The 20,785-nt window shown below is 38.3% G+C and overlaps 1 protein-coding gene across 2 annotated transcripts in view; it reads right to left on the bottom strand.

The window, feature by feature from the left end:
- LOC142341654 (E3 ubiquitin-protein ligase RNF10-like) overlaps positions 1–20,785 on the bottom strand; it is a 323,897-nt gene that overhangs the window by 50,072 nt on the left and 253,040 nt on the right. The gene's annotated exons all lie outside the window — the stretch shown is intronic.

Raw genomic sequence — 20,785 nt, 5'->3', positions numbered from 1 at the left:
CGGGTCCCTAATTCATTGATGAGCTTTGTGAGTTCTTACTTTTTCTACTAGTTTTTAGTTTTGCAAAAACACGAAATTTCACGATTTATTTGCCGTTGTCGACCTTATACTTTCTACTGAAGGACGTCAGTAGGGACCAAACGGACGTAGAGCAGAGTACAATAAAATTTTACCTGAGTTTCATGAAAGCATGCTTGTTTCTATCAATGCATTATTTAAACATTTTTAGCAAAAAAAGTCTGACACGCAACATAGCGAAGATTAATCCGTGGTCTCACCCTTCAAGATTGTTTGAACAATCAAATTGAAGCCTTTGGTCCTGATTTCCATTTTAACTTATTCTGTTTTGTGTCCGTTAAAATCTGTCATTACATCAAGTTTCCCCCATAGATACCTGTTTTAATCATATCAGCTTTAACTTTGTCAAAAATGCAGTAATTCAAATTTTATTAAATTTCTTTTTCTATTTGAATGTTTTGTTGTAAAAATTAAACAACTTTTTTTATCCATGTACTTTATTCGTATTCTTACACCGTATTACTTGGCTCTAGGGATACTTGCTAATGTAATATTAACAACCCTAGCATGGTTGTAGAGGTTTTGTAACTTAGTTCTGAAAAAATTAGTTGATATTATAAGTTTGACATTATTATGAGAAATATTTCTGCTATGCTCTATGATCATTACTATGATCAAAATACTATGATCAATTTAGAAGGTTTTGCTAGCAAAGCTCTTCTCGTCAGAAACGACCGGACAAAGAGGTTCACCTGCATGTATAATGCGCTGTTGGGGCAAAGCACTTCAAAAATATCCATAAACCAAAAAAAATGAGCGAACCAAACCTATTCCTTTGTATTGTTGCTAAAAGGATAGTCGCTGCCGTAATTATTAATACTACAGAAAGGCCAGTAAATACCAGGCCCATTAGGCATATTTACCAATTGAACTTTCAAATACTTTAGGTCACTGTACGCTAAGCTTCTTCTTAATACGCAGGAGCAAAAGAATAAATTATGCATAGGCGATACTGCCCCAGCTGAGAGGTCGACTACGAAAAGACCGTGGTTGACCGATATCGGGTATGAAAAGACCGTAGGTTGACCGATATGGGATATGAAAAAAACGTTGGTTGATTTATGAAAAGACCGTGGTCGACGGATATTGGGTATTGAAAGACCATTGATCGACTTATCCTAAGACTTTAGGTCGACCCTCACTAGACGGTCGACAGTGTATTTAAGGTAGGGAAATACCCTCCATGTCGACTTCATAAAATTGACCTCTCAACTAGGGTGGAGTGCAAAATTCAAAAATATTTTTATTGCAATATGTTGATTGACTGAGTGCCACTATAGACAAATATGCAAACTAAGTGAAGGATACTGGAGCTCTCCAAGCCGTATTTCATAGTAACACGTAAAATAATATGACTTAATAAAAGTATTAGGTGGCTCCAATTGAATTAAGAATTAATTCGAAAATGGTCATTAGCATCTTGTTGAGTAAGTTTTTAAAGATGAACGACAATAAATGTTGCTACTTGAAGTAAATCAAAAACGGTCACAAACGAAAACAACTTGGGCACAACTGTAGCTCTCTTTGTCTTCGTAAAACACAATTATCTTCTCTACAACGGATATTTTTCAACAAACTGCTCTTTAACACTGCATCTAGTAAATAATTAAACTGGACTAAAAACTCCAGCCCCTAAACTGTCTTTTCAAAAACAAAAATGCCGAAAAATAAAAACTTCCACAGAATTATCAGTAGAAAATTCCCTATCTCTACCATTTTTGCAACCGTTTTTTGCAAATTTTAACCTAACTTTACCTTATCAACGGTCTACACTAACTCCTTTAAGGTAAATTTGCCTTAACCTTTTAGTGTGTTATTCTAAATGCATCATTTGAACAATTTGATCCAAAATGCATGAACGCAACTTTGCCAAGTTATATCCCTGGTCGCGCACTTCAAAATTTTTCGAAAAATCAAATTGATTCTGTTGGTTCTTCTTTTCATTTTTATTCATTCGATTCAGTGCCAGTTCAAATCTAATATTACTTCAAGTTTCCACCATAGATACCTGTTTTAATTTTATCAGCCTCAACTAATTTTATAGTAGACAACCGTTGTGTCAAAAAAGCAGTATTTCAAACTTTTTTTTACATTTTTTTTATATCTGAATGTTTTTGTAGTGAAAAAGTCAACAAATTTTATTATTAATAAACTTACAATGTTGAAACTCTTACAACGTATTGCATGGCTCTAGGGATACTTGGAAATATAATATTAACAGCCCTAACATAGTTTTAGAGTACTATAGGAGACGATGGCAAACATAATTGGCATTTTCTAATTTTTAGGCAACTTTGTTCTGAAGAAAAATATTTGACATCATAAGTTTGACATTATCTAATGAAACATTTCTGCTCTGCTCTATGACAAAATACTGTGATCATTTTGTCAGGGTTTTCTAGCAAAGCTCTTCATGTTAGATACGACGGGACAAACAGATTACCCGCAGTTATAATGCGCTGTTTGGGCAAAGCACTTCAAAAATATCCTTAAACCAAAAAATGAGCAATCGTGACCTATTCTTTTGTATTATAGCTAAAGGGATTATGGCCGCCGTATTTATTAAGACTCCCGAAAGGCCAACAAATACCAGGCTGATCAGACACATTTACCCATCGATCTGTCAAGCACGTTTGGCCACTTTACGCTGCTCTTCTTAATACGTAGGAGCAAAAAAATATACATTAAGCATAGGCGACAATAGTGCGCAAAATTAAAAAAAGATTTTGATTGTAATTTTTTGATTGACATAGTGCCACTATGAATTTTCAAACTAAGTGAAGGATAATGGAGCTATCTAGTACGTATTTCATAGTAATACGTAACACCTCAGTAGAGAAAACATGACTTAATAAATTTATTAGTCAGCTCCACAAATGAATTAAGAATTAATTTGGAAACAGTCATTAGCATTGTGTTGATTAAGTTTTTAATGATATGCGAAGATAAAAATTTCTACTTGAAGTAAATCAAAAACGTACTTCTTCATTTACGCTGTAAATTTATTTTTGCTATTCAGAACATTTTCATTCAGTTTTGTTTTTTTTTGGATTACGCCTGATTTTGTAGGGAAATTTACTGAAATAATAGTTTTGCGTTTCTTCGCAAAAATGGCAATAAAAATCTAATAATTAACTATCAGAGATAACTTTGCGGACTGCCGTGTTCTCAAATTTATTACTGTGGTCAAAAATGACATATTCATTAGTAGAGTACCGTAACAGTTGAATCAAAAGCTTTTGATCAAGCAACAATCTTCATTGGAGAAACTAAGCAAACGAAATAGCACTATTGAGTTACAAAACTTGTGTGTCCCTAACGATATATAAGCAAACTAAACAAAAAATTTTATCTATCACTTTACCTGATAACGATAAGTCTTACCCAATCAGAGAGTTCTGAAAACTTCTGCCCAAAAAAACACCATTCACTGACAACAATCAGAAACCAAGGTTTTATTACGCAGACAACTTTTTGTGGGCAGCATACAGCTTAACGAAAGAGTGTTGCAATCATTGCATACACAGATATTCTTAGCTATATATATTTTCTTGGCTATATTATAGAATAAATTTCAAACAACAATTAAGTCATAAAGAGACTACACTGTTTTATAAATATGCCATTTGAAATTTACAATTTTGTTAAACAGTGAAACGGTTTATGTTTTGCTGATATTTTATTTTCTTAGATTAGTGAAGATTAGATTTGATGAAGATTAACGCCGACATTGAGGCAATTTTCTCTGACGCAGGATTTAAAAAAGTAGGCCAGGATACTAGTAAAAAAGTAATAAGCAGAAAGCTATAACAAATATTTCTACAATATTTAATTATTCCGACCCCACTATATACTCAACTAGGTTTTTTTTTTGTTCAGTCAATTTTCGCCGATCGATATATTCATCGTAGAGAGTTGAGACTGGTATCATTACTAAGCTCGTCCAGCGTAGAATATGGAATTAAAAAGATTTTTTCATTTTTCAGTTTCTACAGGGAGTTATCGAGGTTTAAACTTCTGAGAAAAGTAGAGTGAATTCACGTTTTTATTCACATTTTACGATATTTTTGCCTAAATTTTCGTCAATTTTGCTAAAATTTGTCAAAATTTTTAAGAATAGGGTCGTTGATTTTATTTTTAAAGACAAAGAATCCTTGTTGATGATTTTGATTTAATTTTTTTGGTCAAAAACTCTGGATAAATATTTCAAAATTCAGCTTTTTCATCAAAAACGGCACGAAATAAGCTACTTCAGTCCACTTTGATTAAATTTGCCGGCACTGCACACCCAAACAACACTAATACAATCTTTGTAGACTCAGAAGGGGGCTATTCCTACTTCAACTTCCGCTGAGAGTGCTTTGTAATTAAAACTTTCCGTTTTTTGCTAGCTTTACTCGTTTATTATCAAAAATGCAGAATTTTTTTTGAGTTTTCAACCAACAAATTATCTATATCTACAATATTCGCAAAATCAATAGTTCCTAACGGACTATAAGCATTTGCAGGGCTAGTTTTAAGCCAACCTTGGGCTGTTACAATCCAAAAAGAATTCGGGTTGCAATCAGTCGGTCTTTTTTTAAAAAAGTCTTTTTTTTTTGAAAAAATACCTATTTTTAATAATAAAGAACGGACCATATCAAATGAAAGCTCAGGAGTGATAGGTCCAGTTGGCTTCCTAAGCAGCTCCAATCTAATGCATTTCGTTTTTTACTTGAAAGTTTATGATCGTTCCGACTTTTAAAAAAAATTGATTTTTAAATAAATAATGGCTTTATGAACTTTTCCTCATTTTTTTTTTAATTTGGTCAATTTGCAGCTTAGTCTCAGCAAAGAAAGAATGCTTCTTAATTCTACTGATTTGAAATTTAGTCTCGATTGCGTTTTCAAGCCTGAAGAAATTGTTTTCTGGCTTTGATACTACTAGATTTCAGATTTTTTGTTTGTTTTAAGAAATTTCCAGTTTTTCACGTTTTATAGTCACATTATCACATTACTGACCGTTCCCATATCACAATATTAGCGTTCAAAATAAAACACAATAGAACATATTTAAATCTTTAAAGATATAGATTATCGTTTTAACGGCCTCGACACTTTCTTCAAGAAATTAATTGAATTTTTTAATTTTGTCTTTAACTGTCATTTTTGCTTTGTCAATTCAGTTGTATGAAAATTCTTGTATAGTTATAGTTTTCACTGGATTTTAACGTAAGAATAGATGAGCCGAAATTCTGATATTAGTAGATAGCTGATGGCTTTCATGACTTTGAAAACAATCGTTTTCCAAAACTAAAAAAAAATTTAACTTCGTAAGTTTGTTATTCCTTTTATTTTTCTTTTTGGTACCGAATGTGGTTAATTACAGGTCAAATATGATATTATTGATGTCAAGGGAAGGAAAGGTGCCAAAAAGAATTGACGTCCCAAAATCTTTTTAAAAATTTCGTTATGACCTTACTGACTTCGACACCGGTTTTTCACAAAAAAAATAAATTAATTTGATTTTTGTCATGTTTGACGTTCGTTTGTAGACGCAAGAGTTATTCTGGATAATTGCAGTTCTCAAAAAATGAATAAACGACCCTATTTGAATATTTTTGTAATTAATGTTTTTCATGACTTTAAATATAATTTTGTTTCGAAAAAAAAATCAAAATTACATACTTTTGCCGTTTTCTCTTTTTGTCTACCTGTTACCTAGTCCCACTAATAAATGGCCAAATACTACATTATCGGTGTTTGAAGAAGGCGCAAACGAATACATTTTGAGGGCCGAAATATGGCTTGACGGTTTTGACTGCGTTCTGGCAAGTCTCATTTGAATTTTTGTTTGTTGTTTTTTTATTGTTCTTTTTAGCCGCTGAAAGAAAAGAATAAGGACAAGTCCTAATACCCTTCTATAGAAGCATTGGTAATTGTAAACTTTTGGGATATTTTACTTGATATTTAGTGGTTTTAATTATTACTTTGAAATTAATTCTTTTAAAAAAAAGCGAATTATTTAACTTTACTGTTTTTGTTCTTTTTTGTCTAATTGTTACCAAACCTTTTTATGGACTGCTCCATATCTTTTCTGGTGATTTATACGTTATTTCAGTTGTAGGTTCATCTGACGGTATGTTGACTTTGCTATTAAATTTTGTTTTTTAAAACGGACAAAAATTTTTGATGTAATTAATGTTTGTTGTTGTTGTTTGATTTTGCTGTTCGTCTTGACTCGCTTTCTTAATAATGGCATATCAAAGCAATTTAATGCTTCATTTTTTACTCTACTGAGTTATTTGCTTTGGACGCTATCTTATCGTTCATACACAGTTTTTTTTGAAAAACACTTGGGCTTTTATGGGTTTTTTGGTATTCCCAAAAAATAATTTTTGGGTTCTCTATCTGTTCTTTATTTGGTAGACAATTATGCCAAAATTGTGGATGGGCGGGGTCGGAACCTTATGTGCCGTCGCACATTGCTGAGCCGCCTTGTTACGTTTAACAATTATCTTGTTATTTAACAAAACATAATCCGAAATTTTCAATGCATTTTGCACCTCCTGCAATCTGTTATCATAAACACTTTTGTTATCTATAATTTAGAAGCACATAAAAATTTAAACCAAAAAAATGGTAAAATTTTAGCAAATCCAGACAATTTTCAGCAAGAAATCATGGCTATATTTTTACTTTTCATTAAGTACTAAATTAGCTCAAGCTGTACAGTATCAAGATGCGTGCGATGCACGTCGTAACGCAATTTTTGATCAATTTGAACGGATCAGCTGCACAATGTCTTAGTTCTTCCCCTTATTGACTCTTCACCTTCCTTACCATGTGAACAGATTTAATAAATTGATTTACGCACAAAAAGTGATAGAATACTAAAAACAGTCGCAGATAACCAGATGAGCTAGCTGATTAAATGATAACCCCACTGAAAAACAAAAACCATTGAAAAAATTTGGCCATAACTTTTTACTGACGCTCAGAAAAAAAACAAAGTGCATTAGGTTTTTCGTAAGAGACTTTAAATCAACCTGCGTTACAAAAACGAGAGCTTATCTATATTTAATTGAGAAAATTGAGAAAACCACTATAAAAAAACAACTAAAGAGCAAAATTGACAATTGTAGCATAGGGATAGATGTAGCCATAACTAGCCCAGATTTATGGTTTTCGACCTTAGAGATCATAGTTTTGATGGAAGTCAGAAAAAAAAACAGAAACAAAATACAAAGAAGACCACCAACCTAGAAGAGTTAATAATGGATTTCCAAAAAAAAAGCTTTTCATCCCACCCAGGTCAAGAAACTCGAGCACTCGCGGGAGTTTTCTTACCGAGTTCTGAGAACTGCGAGGGATGCCATGAAGGCAGACTGGATGATTGACGCAGAGGTAAACCCCAAAATTTCCGCCTTAATAAAATTCGCTCGAAAATTAGATGCATACAATGAACGAAATTAGGAGACATCCTTTGTATCTTACTTTTCGCAAAAAGGGTTCCGGCAATTTTGCGAAATAAAAAAACATTCGGTGCGAAAAGTGGGTTACAAATCTTGTAGCACGTTTCCGCTAAATTTAGGTATCCATTGTTCGCGCGCATTTTGAGCACGCAATAAGCACTTTAATAGAAATTTAATTAAAGCTTTCAAAGCTTTAAAGTGCTTTAAACACATGCAACCATAAAAACTTATTTTTTTCCGAAAAATCTCTCGCACATCAAAGGCTTTGTATATCAATGTGGGACTGGCCGATTTTAATAAGTAGTAATAAATAGTACTAATAAGTAGTAATAAGTAGTAATAAAGTACTATAAGTAGTAATAAAGTAGTAATAAAATACTCTTAGTAGTATAAAGACAGGCCTAATTAAATAGGTAGTAATTGAATTAGGCTTAATTGCGGATTATATGCGAAATCGAGCTACAGTGCGTGCGAAATGTCGATACATGAATGGAGCAGATGGGTGACAAAAGCCGTGCAAAAAGTAGGTTATAAAGTTTGTAATGTATTTTGCTGCTAGGATTAGGACACTATTGCGGACACGGGATTCTAATTTCCCTTCTATTTTGCTGGTTTCTGCTAAAGTAGCTATTTTCCGCAATATTGTTCCACTTTCAATGTATTAACATAGTAAAAACGAACACGAGATACACGCATCGGGCATATCTGCCCTTGACGGTTTGGGTATACCTCTGCGTCGTAATGCCACAGAACACAGAGTTTCAGAGATCTTATGACAAGAGTAGTGACTCTAGGATCCACTACAGAGATCTTGTAATTAACAGGCGTAGCGAATGGACAGTACCTCGAGAAGTTTTAGTAGATAACAAACGAGATGAAGTAAATCTGAACAAACTGAGTCTCCATGCAAAGACAAGAGGTACATTTTGTATATTTTTTACGATCAATCTGATGGGTACATTAGAAAAAAGCTTGGAGTAATTTGGAGTTTCTTCAAAAACTGACATCTTTTTTGACGTAAAATTGGTTGAGTAACAGCAAGATCTCTTTGCATGTAATGTTGAGAGACTAAGGTTCCTAGGTTCCACTCAAACGTGAATTTTTTTAAAATTAATTGTAAATACTATGCAATCCTGAAGCTCCTCGATACCGAAAAAAAGTTTTCTTTTTGTGGTTTTTTTTTTACTAAAGTCACGTCAACAGATCTTTTGACCTCGTTCAAATTTTAGCAGTTTTAACAGTTACGCCAATGGCGCAGTGTTTAAACCATCTAACGTCATTTGTTATAATAGACTTTTCGATAAAAATTCTTTACACAAAATAACAATACACACTTTTTGATAATGTCGCTGTTTTAGATTTTTTCAGTGAAACAAAAACAGACATCAGTCAAATTTTTTCATGTTTCGGGACATAGAAAAGATCATTAAGACTCAAAACAAGAACTGAAAAAGATCAAAAGTATTGACCAAACAGAATAATTCAAAGCCACCGCGAAATTGAGACTAATTTTGAGTCAAGATCTATAAAAATCTGACATCAGAGGTGACAATCAGATTGGACCTCTACTCTAAAACTACAACAAAAACTTGAGTTCTATATGAAAACAGATTGTGAATTTTTGGAAAAAAACCGATTTCACCAAGACAGTCGTTACTACAGTTAATGGAATCAATTAACCCATGGTTATTTGAAAAAATAAAAACTCTGGCAGACGGAGACGGCAGAAGTAATGATATCAAAAAAATTTTTAAACAATATCTTCCGATCAATAAGTACAATTTTAGGGCAGTAGTTGGAAAAAAGGAACTAATATATAAAGGATTGCAAGACTTAGTACCATTTGGAACGAATGAAAAGGAAGAGCTGTACGGCGAGTCGTAGCATGCTTAGAATTTTATATAACGTACATAAAAAATCTTCATGTAGGCCGCCATTCTCCAGTCTCATCAAAACAAAGGCGTTTTTTGAATGGACAAACCAAATTGAAAAATTTTTAACGAAAACCAAAAACCCGATAAGTTAAGACGTTAATACACAGTCCCAGCTATTAAAAAATTATTTATCCGTTTCACGATTACATAGATTCCTCATCCATAGGTGTTGATTCAATCATTGTACTAGAATTTCAGCATCGTATGGAATTCTTCTTTCAAATCCAAGATCTACAAAAAAAGAACAAACATTGATCACTACCGCTAGAAAACTTATTTGTGCTGTTTATATTTATCAAACACGCGAGCACTGCGTCGTTAGATCACCACATCCTGTTTACATTGGCAAAGAACAAAAAACAATTTCAAGTCTCAGACAATATTTGGACCGAGCAAAAAAATTGATTTTTTCCAGACGTTTTGTGCAGGCATTAAACATTCTGACAAATCAAAAATGGAGGAACATTGACTATGTCTAAACAGTTGTTAAAAACGGATGAAAGCTTATTTCACCGCAATAATTGTGTACAGTAGAAAAAAATCTTCATTTCAATGACAAGACATTTTTGCAAACTAACTGCCAACCCAGCAACAGAATTTTTCCAACATCTGACATTGCAAATATTTTTAGGGGAGAACCACTACGGAGGCCAATTCCGAAAAAAAGGAACGAATTGATTTAGACAATAATGATCATGATTAATCTGAATTGTCCTCAGAATTTGACGGAAAATTTAATTGAGACAAAAAACACATTAGAAAATTTAGCCGAGCTATCTGATCTGGAAATTAAGGAAATTATCATGGAGCGAATGATTGGTCAAACCAATCGTTTTTCGATAGGAGAGCAAGCATCCGAAATGAAATGAGTTCGACTTCTGAGTAGTTCAGCAGTGTGTTTCAAAAATTAGGTGCAACCCATGCCCTTATCATTGCTTCCTCTCCATGGACAAACGGGGAGATAGAAAATGGACATCAAAGTACACATGACAGAACGTTTGTCGAACCAACAAACGAAGATGAACTGAGTTAGCACCGCAAAAAACTTTTGCCAACAACGGGAAACATAAGGAAGGGTTTATCACCTTCAGAAATTGTGTTTGTATGAAGACCTGAAATCCTTCTTTCCCCAAATCTGGGACATGCCAACAAGATCTTTTGCACAAAACATACAGTTCAAAATTTTGCACAGGTTTACCATTGCTAAAATAACTACCCAAATACGTAAAACGACCAAATAGATAACTATTAGAGCGAAAAAAAGCTAATTCACTATTAACACATGAAAATCAATGCAAACAAATCTACGAAACAGCCTATAATCCTAATTCCGAAGTAAATGCAAAAGTACATGATAACAGAAACAAAAACAAGCTAAGAAAAAACTTGAAGTAGGAAATCAATAGAATTACTAATGGAAAACACTTCTATTGAAGTGATGAATTCGAAAAAAGTTACATGAGCGCTGATCAGGTCCATTGACTATAACCAAAAAGTCGGAGTTTGTGAATTGTGAGATTTATCTCATTCCAGACAAAAAATGAGAAAAGTTGCAACTTTTATAAAATAAGGAAAGTTGATTTTAAAAGACATATAGAAAAATTTGCTCAATTTTACACATATTCTCATTTTTAATAGATCATATTTATTGCCAATGAAAACAATGTTCTGAGACTTAGCAAGTTAGCAATTGCGACCGTGAAAACTAAAAAGAGGCCCTAAAATTTATTGCAATTACTCAACTGTTTTCATTTTCTCTCCACTCTGAATCATTTGTCTGCAAAATTTTGGTTAAAAAACAAAAAGTATCAAAGTTTTTTGTATCTTCATTTTCGTAATTTTCCTGTTTGATAAAAATTAATTCAAAGATTTTGCAGTGAAATTAGGGGGTTTTATAAGGTCAACCGCAGGCATCAATGTCTAAATTATGTCAAAATTCATTTTGCTTAAAGTAGAGTAGACTTTGAGGTTCGAAAATTATACCTTGCTAAGCGCTATTTCTGACAGTACTTTCAAGTCCTATTGCACTAAATTCAAATATCTTCTCGTTTTAGGTCAATTTAAGCCACAAATGCCTCAAACTGGGGTTCGTTCAATTTTGATTGCTTTGTATATTTTACGTTGTAATAAATTCTGACCTTCTATAAGCGAATTTTCTCTACCTCGGTGGAAGTTGATTGTTAAGTAATTTATTGAACCAATTTTTTTCTTGGAACACTATATATCAACTAATTTTTTAGACAAAGAACGGAGCAGCATGACAGCAACTGTATAAAGGTGTAAAACACTCTTTCGGATGCTCAATTCGTTTTCTATATAAAGACAACACATAAGGCAACGTATAAGCATTGCGTTCAATTCGACAACGTATTAGCATTAACGATGATCATAGCAACAAGTGGTTTTTTAGACGGCAATTTTTGATGCTCATTTGGCCGGTATTTTGTCTAATAACGCATTAGTTCAATGCCAGTCACCATTTTGTACCAATGAATCCAAAAAGCCGAAAAATATTGAGCCGAATCATGTCTTGTTTGATAGGTCTTATGATTAGATTTACTTGAAATTATGTTAATTGCACTTTTTCCGAGCTTTGTACGTAAATTAGAACGATTTCTATGCGTATTTAAATACTCGATTCTGATTGGTTAATAATCTCTCGCTTTAAATCTATTTAGTTACTAACATCCTCCGGCCCAGAAGAAAATGCTGGGAGAATTGGTACTAATTTTACAAGCGGGCGAACGAGCGATCCGGAGGGCGTGCGCAATACGGCGGAGCGTGCGACGCTGTCGGAACCGTAACGAAGTTCAGTGATCCGAGCAGTTGGGTAGTAACCCCTCGGGTTGGTCTCTTCAACTACCCAGACCAAGTCGCCGGTCTTAAGGCGTTGCTCGGCAGGCGTCTGCCACTTGGAACGTCGGTTCAGCGCCGGTACGTATTCTTTGATCCAACGAGACCAAATAGCGTTAGCGTAAGACTGCGCGCGTGCGTAACGTTTACGGTGATCAAACTCATCTACGCCGATGATGGACGGGAGACTACGTGCTTGGTTACCGAGGAGAAAGTGATTAGGTGTTAATGCGCCTAGGTCGGACGGGTCGGCGCTTACGGGCGTTATCGGACGTGAATTAAGTGCATGTTCGACCAGACAAAAAGTGGTACTTAAAACCTCATCTGTGAGGCGACGTGTTCCAAGGATTGTGTAAAGTACGCGCTTGAAGCTACGTACTAGCCTCTCCCAGATGCCACCTTGGTGTGGCGCACTGGGCGGGTTGAACCTCCACTTGATGCCTTTGTGGGCAAGTTCCACTGCGATGTTGATGGTGTTCCACTTTTCGATGTTCTCGCGTAGTTCTTTTTCCGCGCCAACAAAGTTAGTGCCATTGTCTGACCAAATAATGGCTGGTGTACCCCGACGGGAGACGAACCGCTCCACTCCCATTATACACGAACTGGCGTCCATGGACGGAACGATTTCAACATGAACGGCACGAGTAGTTAAGCATGTGAAGAGGAAACCCCACCTCTTCTCGGTAGTCCTACGTACAGTAACGTAAAACGGGCCGAAGTAGTCGACCCCGGTGTTCGTGAAGGGAGGAGACATGTATGCGAGTCTTTCTACTGGGAGGTCAGCCATGATGGGTTGAATAGTGGCAGCGCGGAACATCCTGCACGTAAGACAGTTAGATTTAATGGAACGTAGTGAGGAACGTAATTTAAGGATGGTATAACGTTCTTGTACTTTTGCCCGCAGGTAATCAATACCCTGATGATGATGTTTAACGTGCGTGTGCCTGAGGAACAACTTTACAAATGCATGGCGTGCGTCCAGAACGATAGGGTGTTTTACATCAAAGTCAACTTCGACCAACCGCTTGATGCGGCCTGCCGATCGGATTAGACGGTTTGGCCCAATAAAGGGAGAAAACGGGGCAATACGGCTACTCCGTTTAACGGGTTTGTTTTCGAGAAGATCTTTTCTATCTGCATTGAATGACTCCCCTTGCACAAGATACTGGAGATGACGCTCGGCTTCGTCAAGCTCCATGGGGTCTATGATGCTACCATCGACATTACGGTAACATTCGTGAGAAGGTAACAAGCGGAGTACGTACGCTGTTATCCGTAGCAACTTCTGATAAGAACTGTACTTATCGAAGGGAATTAGTTGCGGGGGCGGTTCCTTAGTTGACTTGGTTACGGATGCGGCCAACGATGTATTGGTTTCGTCAGTTTCCTTAGTTACTATACCGAGTTTGATGTTTTTAACTACTTCAGTGCTTGGTTCGAACGGGAATTGCTTGGTTCTTAAGAAATCTGGACCTCTCACCCAGCTACTTGATTGCAAAACCTCAGCGGACATACCACGAGTGCCAGCATCTGCCGGATTATCGCTTGAGGCAACGTGATTCCATTCGTCAACGCTAGTGTGTTCTAAGATTTCGCAAACACGGTTTGCAATAAATATTGGGTGCTTGGTTGCAGAGTTAAGCCATTGCAAGACAGTAGTGCTGTCGGTCCACATGAAAACCCTGTTGACTTTTACTGTGAGAGCTCGACAGATATCTTGTTTCAATCGAGCGGCCAGAAGCGCTGCCTGTAATTCCAGCTTTGGAACAGTCATGACCTTCATAGGTGCTACGCGAGCTTTACCCAGGACAAACGCAAGCTCCGTTTGGGACCCACTCGAAGTAGTTACTTGAGCTCGGAGAAATGCAACGGCACTGAAAACTTCTTGTGAACTATCGCCAAACATGTGTAGTTCCAGGTGTTCAAAGTTTCCGGAAAAGTAGCTCCTTGGTATAGTGATTGCGGCAAGCTTGGGTAGATCTACACTCCATTCGAGAAACCTTTCAACAGTGTCTTTTGGTAATTCTTCATCCCAGTGCTGCCCGCTGACACGCCAGATGTCCTTTAGTAACAATCGGGCACCAACAGTAAATGGTGCCACTAGGCCGATGGGATCAAACACCTTAGACACTAGGCTCAATACCAAGCGTTGTGTTAAAGACTTAGTTACTGTACTGGAGGTACCCCGGCTCACAACAAGAGTATCATTGTTATGATCCCATTTCAACCCAAGCACGTGCGAAGAATCCTCCTTGGATGAGACAATTACTTTTGGTTCGGTAGACTGAGTTGACCCATCAATTCGATCAGCCAGATTTGGTACATTGCTTACAAACTTGGTCAGCTTGAACCCACCTAGATGGAGAAGATGTACCAACTCCTTCGATCTTTTGAGAGCCCTCTCAGGTGACTCCACCGAATCCAAGTAATCGTCCATGTAGAAGTTTTCTAGGACGGCTTTGGTTGCTTCCGGGTACTGATTGACATTGTCTCGGGCCGTGCGTTGCAGTGCATAGTTAGCGCATGTGGGCGAGTCTTTAGCCCCGAATATATGGCGCGTGTATTGATACACTACAACATTTGTTGTGGGGTCCTCCCGCCACAAAAAACGCAGTGATGGCTGGTCCCAATCAGGGACACCCACTTGAAGGAACATACCCTCGATATCTGCGGACACGGCAAATTGATGCTGACGGAACCTAAGTAGTACATGGATTAGGTTTTGGAGGAGGTCGGGGCCAGTGAGCAAAGATTTATTCAAAGAAGTACCGTGGAACCTTGCTGCACCATTTAATACCCTACGCACTTTCCCCGGTTTGTTCGGATTGATTACGGGATGATGTGGTAGGTACCACTCTCTATCCGACCGCTGCTCTACCTTGTGGGCATCAGGGACTGTAATCAAGTAGCCTTTTTCCAAGTCTTCACGGATGGTATTAGCATAAGTTTCTTTCAAAGATGTATCTCTCGATAGCCGCTTTTCGAGAGACTTGAGCTGTACCAGTGACGAAAAGTAGTTATTCGGGAGCTGGATGTTGTCATCAGCCCATAACATACCGACATCGTATCTTTGGCCGTTATAGAAAGTTGTTGTTTCAAGTATTTCCTGCGCGCGAGCATCCGCTGCGGATCGTGGGTCAACTTGCTTGAACGCGCCGTACGATTCCATATCATACCAAGATTTAACCTGACATGCTAATTCAAAATCCTGTTCAATATTTGCTTTGAAACACACCGAGACTAAACTTGAACATGACGGGAGTGGGCCACTTAAAACCCAACCTATGGGCAAGCGGACAGCGAACGGTGAGCACTTTTCGTCGGCTGAAAAATACTCTAACGGGCGGATGGCATGGTAGACATCCTGTCCAAGTATCATCTCAATTTCTCCATAGCTATATTTTACTGGATCTAGAACTGCCAAATGTGGGTAAGTTTCCTGCATGGACTTGACGTCAATGATGTCGGAACCTACATTTAATGTTTCCCTCACGTAGGGACGCACAGTGAATGCTTCGAAGTCTTGATCTTTATGAGGTGTCACAGTCAACTGAACCACCTTAGTGTCTATGAGTTCTTCCGTATTTATACCCTTGACGGTCAGTTTTAATGCGGTACCCTGCAAACCGAGTCTAGCTGCGAGACTATCGGACACCCAAGAGTTACTGCAAGCGGTATCGCATAAAACCAACGCCGTAGTACTAGTGCCAGAAGAATTAGTAAGTTTCAGTTCCGTGACCTGAAGGAGGCCTTTGACATCCGTCACGGAAGACAAAGTGGTTGTTTTGCTTGGTTGCTGTTGACCAGTAGATGGCCTACTTGTACCTGCGTTCGACTTCGAAGTATCGATGTTGTTGTTTGTTGAGGGTTTAGCTGGAAAAACCCTTTCAGCTCCATGAAGTAAGGTGTTATGAGAGCTGTTGCAACCATCTTTCCTACACTTACGGGGACTTGGGCATTGCCTAAACATGTGTTTATCACGCAAACAAGAGAAACAGAGCTTTGCCTCAGCCACGACCTTGGCTCTCTGCGTGGGGGTCTTTTCCTTAAAGACACGGCATTCCCACAACCGGTGGCTGCCTTTGCATACAATGCAACTGGAGAATGATGTTGACGGAGACCTCTGTTGCGGCTTAAGGTTACTCTTCTGTTGCGTATTTGCAGCAAATGCCTTTGAAGCAACTTTTGATCTGGTTACTGAGTTGTTGGTATCCTCAGTCCTTGCTTTAAGTGCGGTAGTCTTCATTAAATCGTGCGCTTCGGCCTTCTCTTTTAACCAATCGTTGAAATCAAGAAGAGTAGGTTTCACCCAATGCTTTTTGACCGTGAAGAGTGACCATGACTCCTTCATATTGGGTGGTAGCTTCTGTACGGCGGTGTTGAGAAGCGCAGCACTCTTTAAATCCGAATCGTATGACAGCGATTTAAATACCCCGACAAGACTTGAAATGCACCCCGAGTAATTAATGATGTTATCGCTATTGTGCATCTTCAATGGTGGAAAGCTGTTGAGTTTGTCTAAATGTGCACTTACGACCGCCTGTGGTTGGCCAAATTTACGTTCCAAGGTCCTCAGTGCGTCTTTGTACATTGCGCCGCAGTAGGCAAACTCAGCTATAGCTGTTTTAGCTTTACCTGTTACGAGGGTCTTAAGGTATGTCAATTTTACATCATCAGTTAGGGACTGAGAGTCAATTGCGCTTTTAAATTGACCATACCATTCGTGCCACTGTAGAGGATCCCCATTGTATTGGGACAACTTCCATTCGGGTAGTGGGTCATTCCTCTTGCTAGATAAGGCGTCAGTGAATGCCTTAATCAAGCTTGCATTTTCAGATACTGGCGCTGGAGGCGTGGGATGCGGTGGGCCACCCCAGCACAATGGTATCGGAGCAGTATGCCCGTATGTTGGATGTATAACCGGCGTGACGAAAGGTGGCGCGATGTTAGTAGTTGTACTAAAGGGGTTAACAGGGATGCTCTGGTTTGCTGCCTGGTTGCTATTAGGATTTTGTAGAGCATTCATTTGCAAGATGGGATGGCTGATGGTGGGGTTAGCTGTGCTTGGGGGTAGGTTAGATTGAACGTTGTTGAAGACGGTTGGATTATTTTTTGACTGGTTTACGTTTGGGAGAATATTCTGAGGAAAACGCCACAAATTTAAATCGGGGTTACGGTTAGGGGGAAGTTTGGGTGCGGTAGGGCATGGTAACAGGCGGGCTTGAGGTGAATGGACAATGTTTTGTTGTGGAATGTTGGGGATGGGTAAGTATGTTGCTGTGCTCGCTGGAGGGGGCGACGGAACCATGGGAGGCTGAGGATTATATAATTGTTGAGGCGGGAATACGGGAGGCGGGTTCACGAGTGGGTTTAGAGGTGGAGGCACCTTATGCGGGGAATGGGCAATAGGGACTTGTGTTTGGTGTGGAATGTTACTTTGAGTTAGATTCTGTTGTTGCTGAGCATGAGGCATCGTCATATGTAATTGGCAAGGCACACTGGAGCTTTTCGGACGCAAGAACTGATTTACTTGTGGGTTTGTTGAAAAATCAGGTACAAAAATGGAGTTCGTTGGTGCCATAACGGGTGTTGGTGGCCGGGGAGGTTGCATAGGTGGTTGAGGTGGTGGGAGTTCGACATTTTGTACGTCGACTGGTACTTGGTTCACTTGGTTCACCTTACCACTGCCTGAGGGGCTATGTGCCCGCTCAACCCTTTGATCACTGAGTGATTGTTGTAGTTGAGCCTGGAGGTATTCCCGATACAACGCTTCTTGCTGAGCAACAGAAATTGCAACTCCTGGCCGTGTGTACTGAGAAAGCATTTCAAGGTGATTCAAGTTACCGGCAACATTATTTGTGTTTTCTGGAGGATAACTATGGGCAGTATCTTGAACAGGGGGGTCAGCGGTTGCTGAACCAGGACGAGAAAAATTTAACTCACTTGTGGCACTCAATGACTTACCTGCTGGAACAGAATTTACCCAATCCTGAACAAGTCTCTGACTTCTATCTGATCCCCTATCTTTAAGCAAATTCAGTTCACTTGAGTGGTGACTAAACAATGAATGATTATCCATTAATTCAGCCTCATCTAGTTTAGCTGCGGCGACACGCTGGCGGTAGTCTTCCTCTAATTCTTGAATTGCCATCTGCTCCAATTGTATTTCAAGCTCTTTTTTTCTCATGGCAATTTCGTGTTTTTGTTTAGCGAGGCGCATGGCAGCTTGTTCTTGTTTCTCGGCCTCTTCGCGTTTTAGTTTTGCCATTAGAAAGTCATGTTTACGCTGGCTAGACATTGACGATGCTGTTCGACGTGAACTTCTCTTAGACTGCTCTTGATGGTTAGCGCCCTCGCATACGGTGTCTCGGTGAGCAACTGAGTCAATATAGCTTCTAGCCGCAAGCAAGAAATTATCATTGTTCTTAGTTACATCATCCAACCATTGCTCAAGGACAGGGTAAATTGATTCTGGGTTCTCTGCTTTGCTGGCCAATTCAAATAGTTCTTCATTCTTCTCCACCAGTTTACTGAAGACATCCTTCAACTTAGAAACCAAGCGTTCAACCTTAACCCTCCTGTCTTGACGATCTATGGCATCTGTGATGTCCTTATGGATGTTACGTAACTCAGATTCCAGATTAGATCTTGCATTAAAGAGCTTTTTCAATTTATCTTGCTGTTCGGTCATGATATTGAAATGGCTAGTTTATCAATGTAGGGTAACTTTCAAACAAACACGTGGAATGCGGGTTATACCGAACCCAAATGACGACGACTTGATAATCAAGACGTCGAAGAGCAGAAAAGAAGTTACCGAGTAATGAATTACTCGGCGAAAGTGAGTAAGAAATTATAGAGTGCGTCTAACGTGCTTGAAAGCAACGTGAGACTAAACAGGAACACAGGCAACCGGGTAAAGAGGACTGGGTGGACGAAGCACGACGAAACGGGAAACGAAGCGGACGGGGCGGGAAGGACGGGCGAACGGCGGGCAACGCAACAGGGAACGGAACGGAACTGGCGAAAACGCGGGTAGTAAACGGGCGACGCAACGGACGGGACGGAAACGCTGAACGAGCGACGCACGAAGAAACGGGAAACGAGACGGACAGAACGGAGGCGTTGAGCGAGTAGTACGCAACGAAACGGAAAGGCGGGTCGGAACGGGCGGGAGACGATTACGCAGCGAGCGGGGAGGTCGGGAACCACTATGCTAGCAGACCACAGCCACAAACTCAACCACACAAACTAGCCGTAACTCCAGAACAAACTTAAGTCACACCCTAGGAAGGAGGAGAGATGCTACTGCAAGAGACAAACTAGCACAAGTCATTATGGGGCTTAATATATATACAAATAATGAACTAATTTACGGCAAAGCAGTAGTATACTAAATAGATGAAAAGAGCAAGAAATTTACTAGCCGTAACTCTAGAATAAACTTAAGTCACACCCTAGCAATATTCCAACCTAAACAGCCAATCAGCATACCAACAATATTAAACAAACTACAGCAAAAGTTAAGTAATACGCAGCGCTTTTGTAGTCTATGAAAGCTGGAAAAGTGAAAAACTATCTAGCCGTAACTCCAGAATAAACTTAAGTCACACCCTAGAAGGCAAAACCCTAAACCAACTAACATTCATACAGTTACACGCAAACATACAGCAGCAAAAATCAATATACTACAACAGGGAGGCTAGTAAATTAGTAAAGTTGAAAAGTCCAAGAACAATCCAGCCGTAACTCGAGAATAAACTTAAGTCACACCCTAGAAAGCTGTAAGGCCTGAACAACAAACCAGCATACTAGCATACTCAACATACTACAGCAAAAACAACAACATACTTCATCACATATGACATAACATATCAAAATGTGGAAAAGTAAACGGAGGAAAAGAAAAGCAAAGTTTTGGGAGAGCGACGTTATCGAAAGAAAAAACGGAAAACGTAGAATTGTAAAGTTAAAGAACGAAAAGAAAGCGGACGAAAAACGGTATATAAACAAGCGACGAGAAACATTATGGGAATTCGATAATTTTTTGTAGGCCGGAGGTTGTGAAAATTTTCAATTTTTTCTTTGTAATGAGTTTTACTCAATTAACGAACCTTCTTGTAGGGAAATAGATTTTTTGACAAATTTGTCAAATTTTCATGCATTTGATCAATTTTTTTTTCAAATTTTGGTCAATTTTTTGCAAATTCTTGATTACGGAACGGTAATCCAGTAAACTGGACGGTTTTAAGCTGGAATATACGGTTTATCAATATTCGGTATTGATTTTCTAAGGTTTTCAGAATTGCATCAAAATTGACCAAAATTTTTCAAAATTGAACAATTTAGCATAATGTTTTCTCTATTTTCTCTTTATCAGAGGTATTTTTTGAAACAAAACGGCTTGATCACTTTCTACAAATTTTCGACAATTCGACCAAAAATTTTCAAAATCGATGTTTTTTC

The sequence above is a fragment of the Convolutriloba macropyga genome, chromosome 6, assembly GCF_964194025.1.
Source record: "Convolutriloba macropyga chromosome 6, txConMacr16.3, whole genome shotgun sequence".
NCBI lineage: Eukaryota > Metazoa > Xenacoelomorpha > Acoela > Convolutidae > Convolutriloba > Convolutriloba macropyga.
Note: the sequence above shows the minus strand (reverse complement) of the source record. Positions and strands in the feature narration are given on the sequence as shown.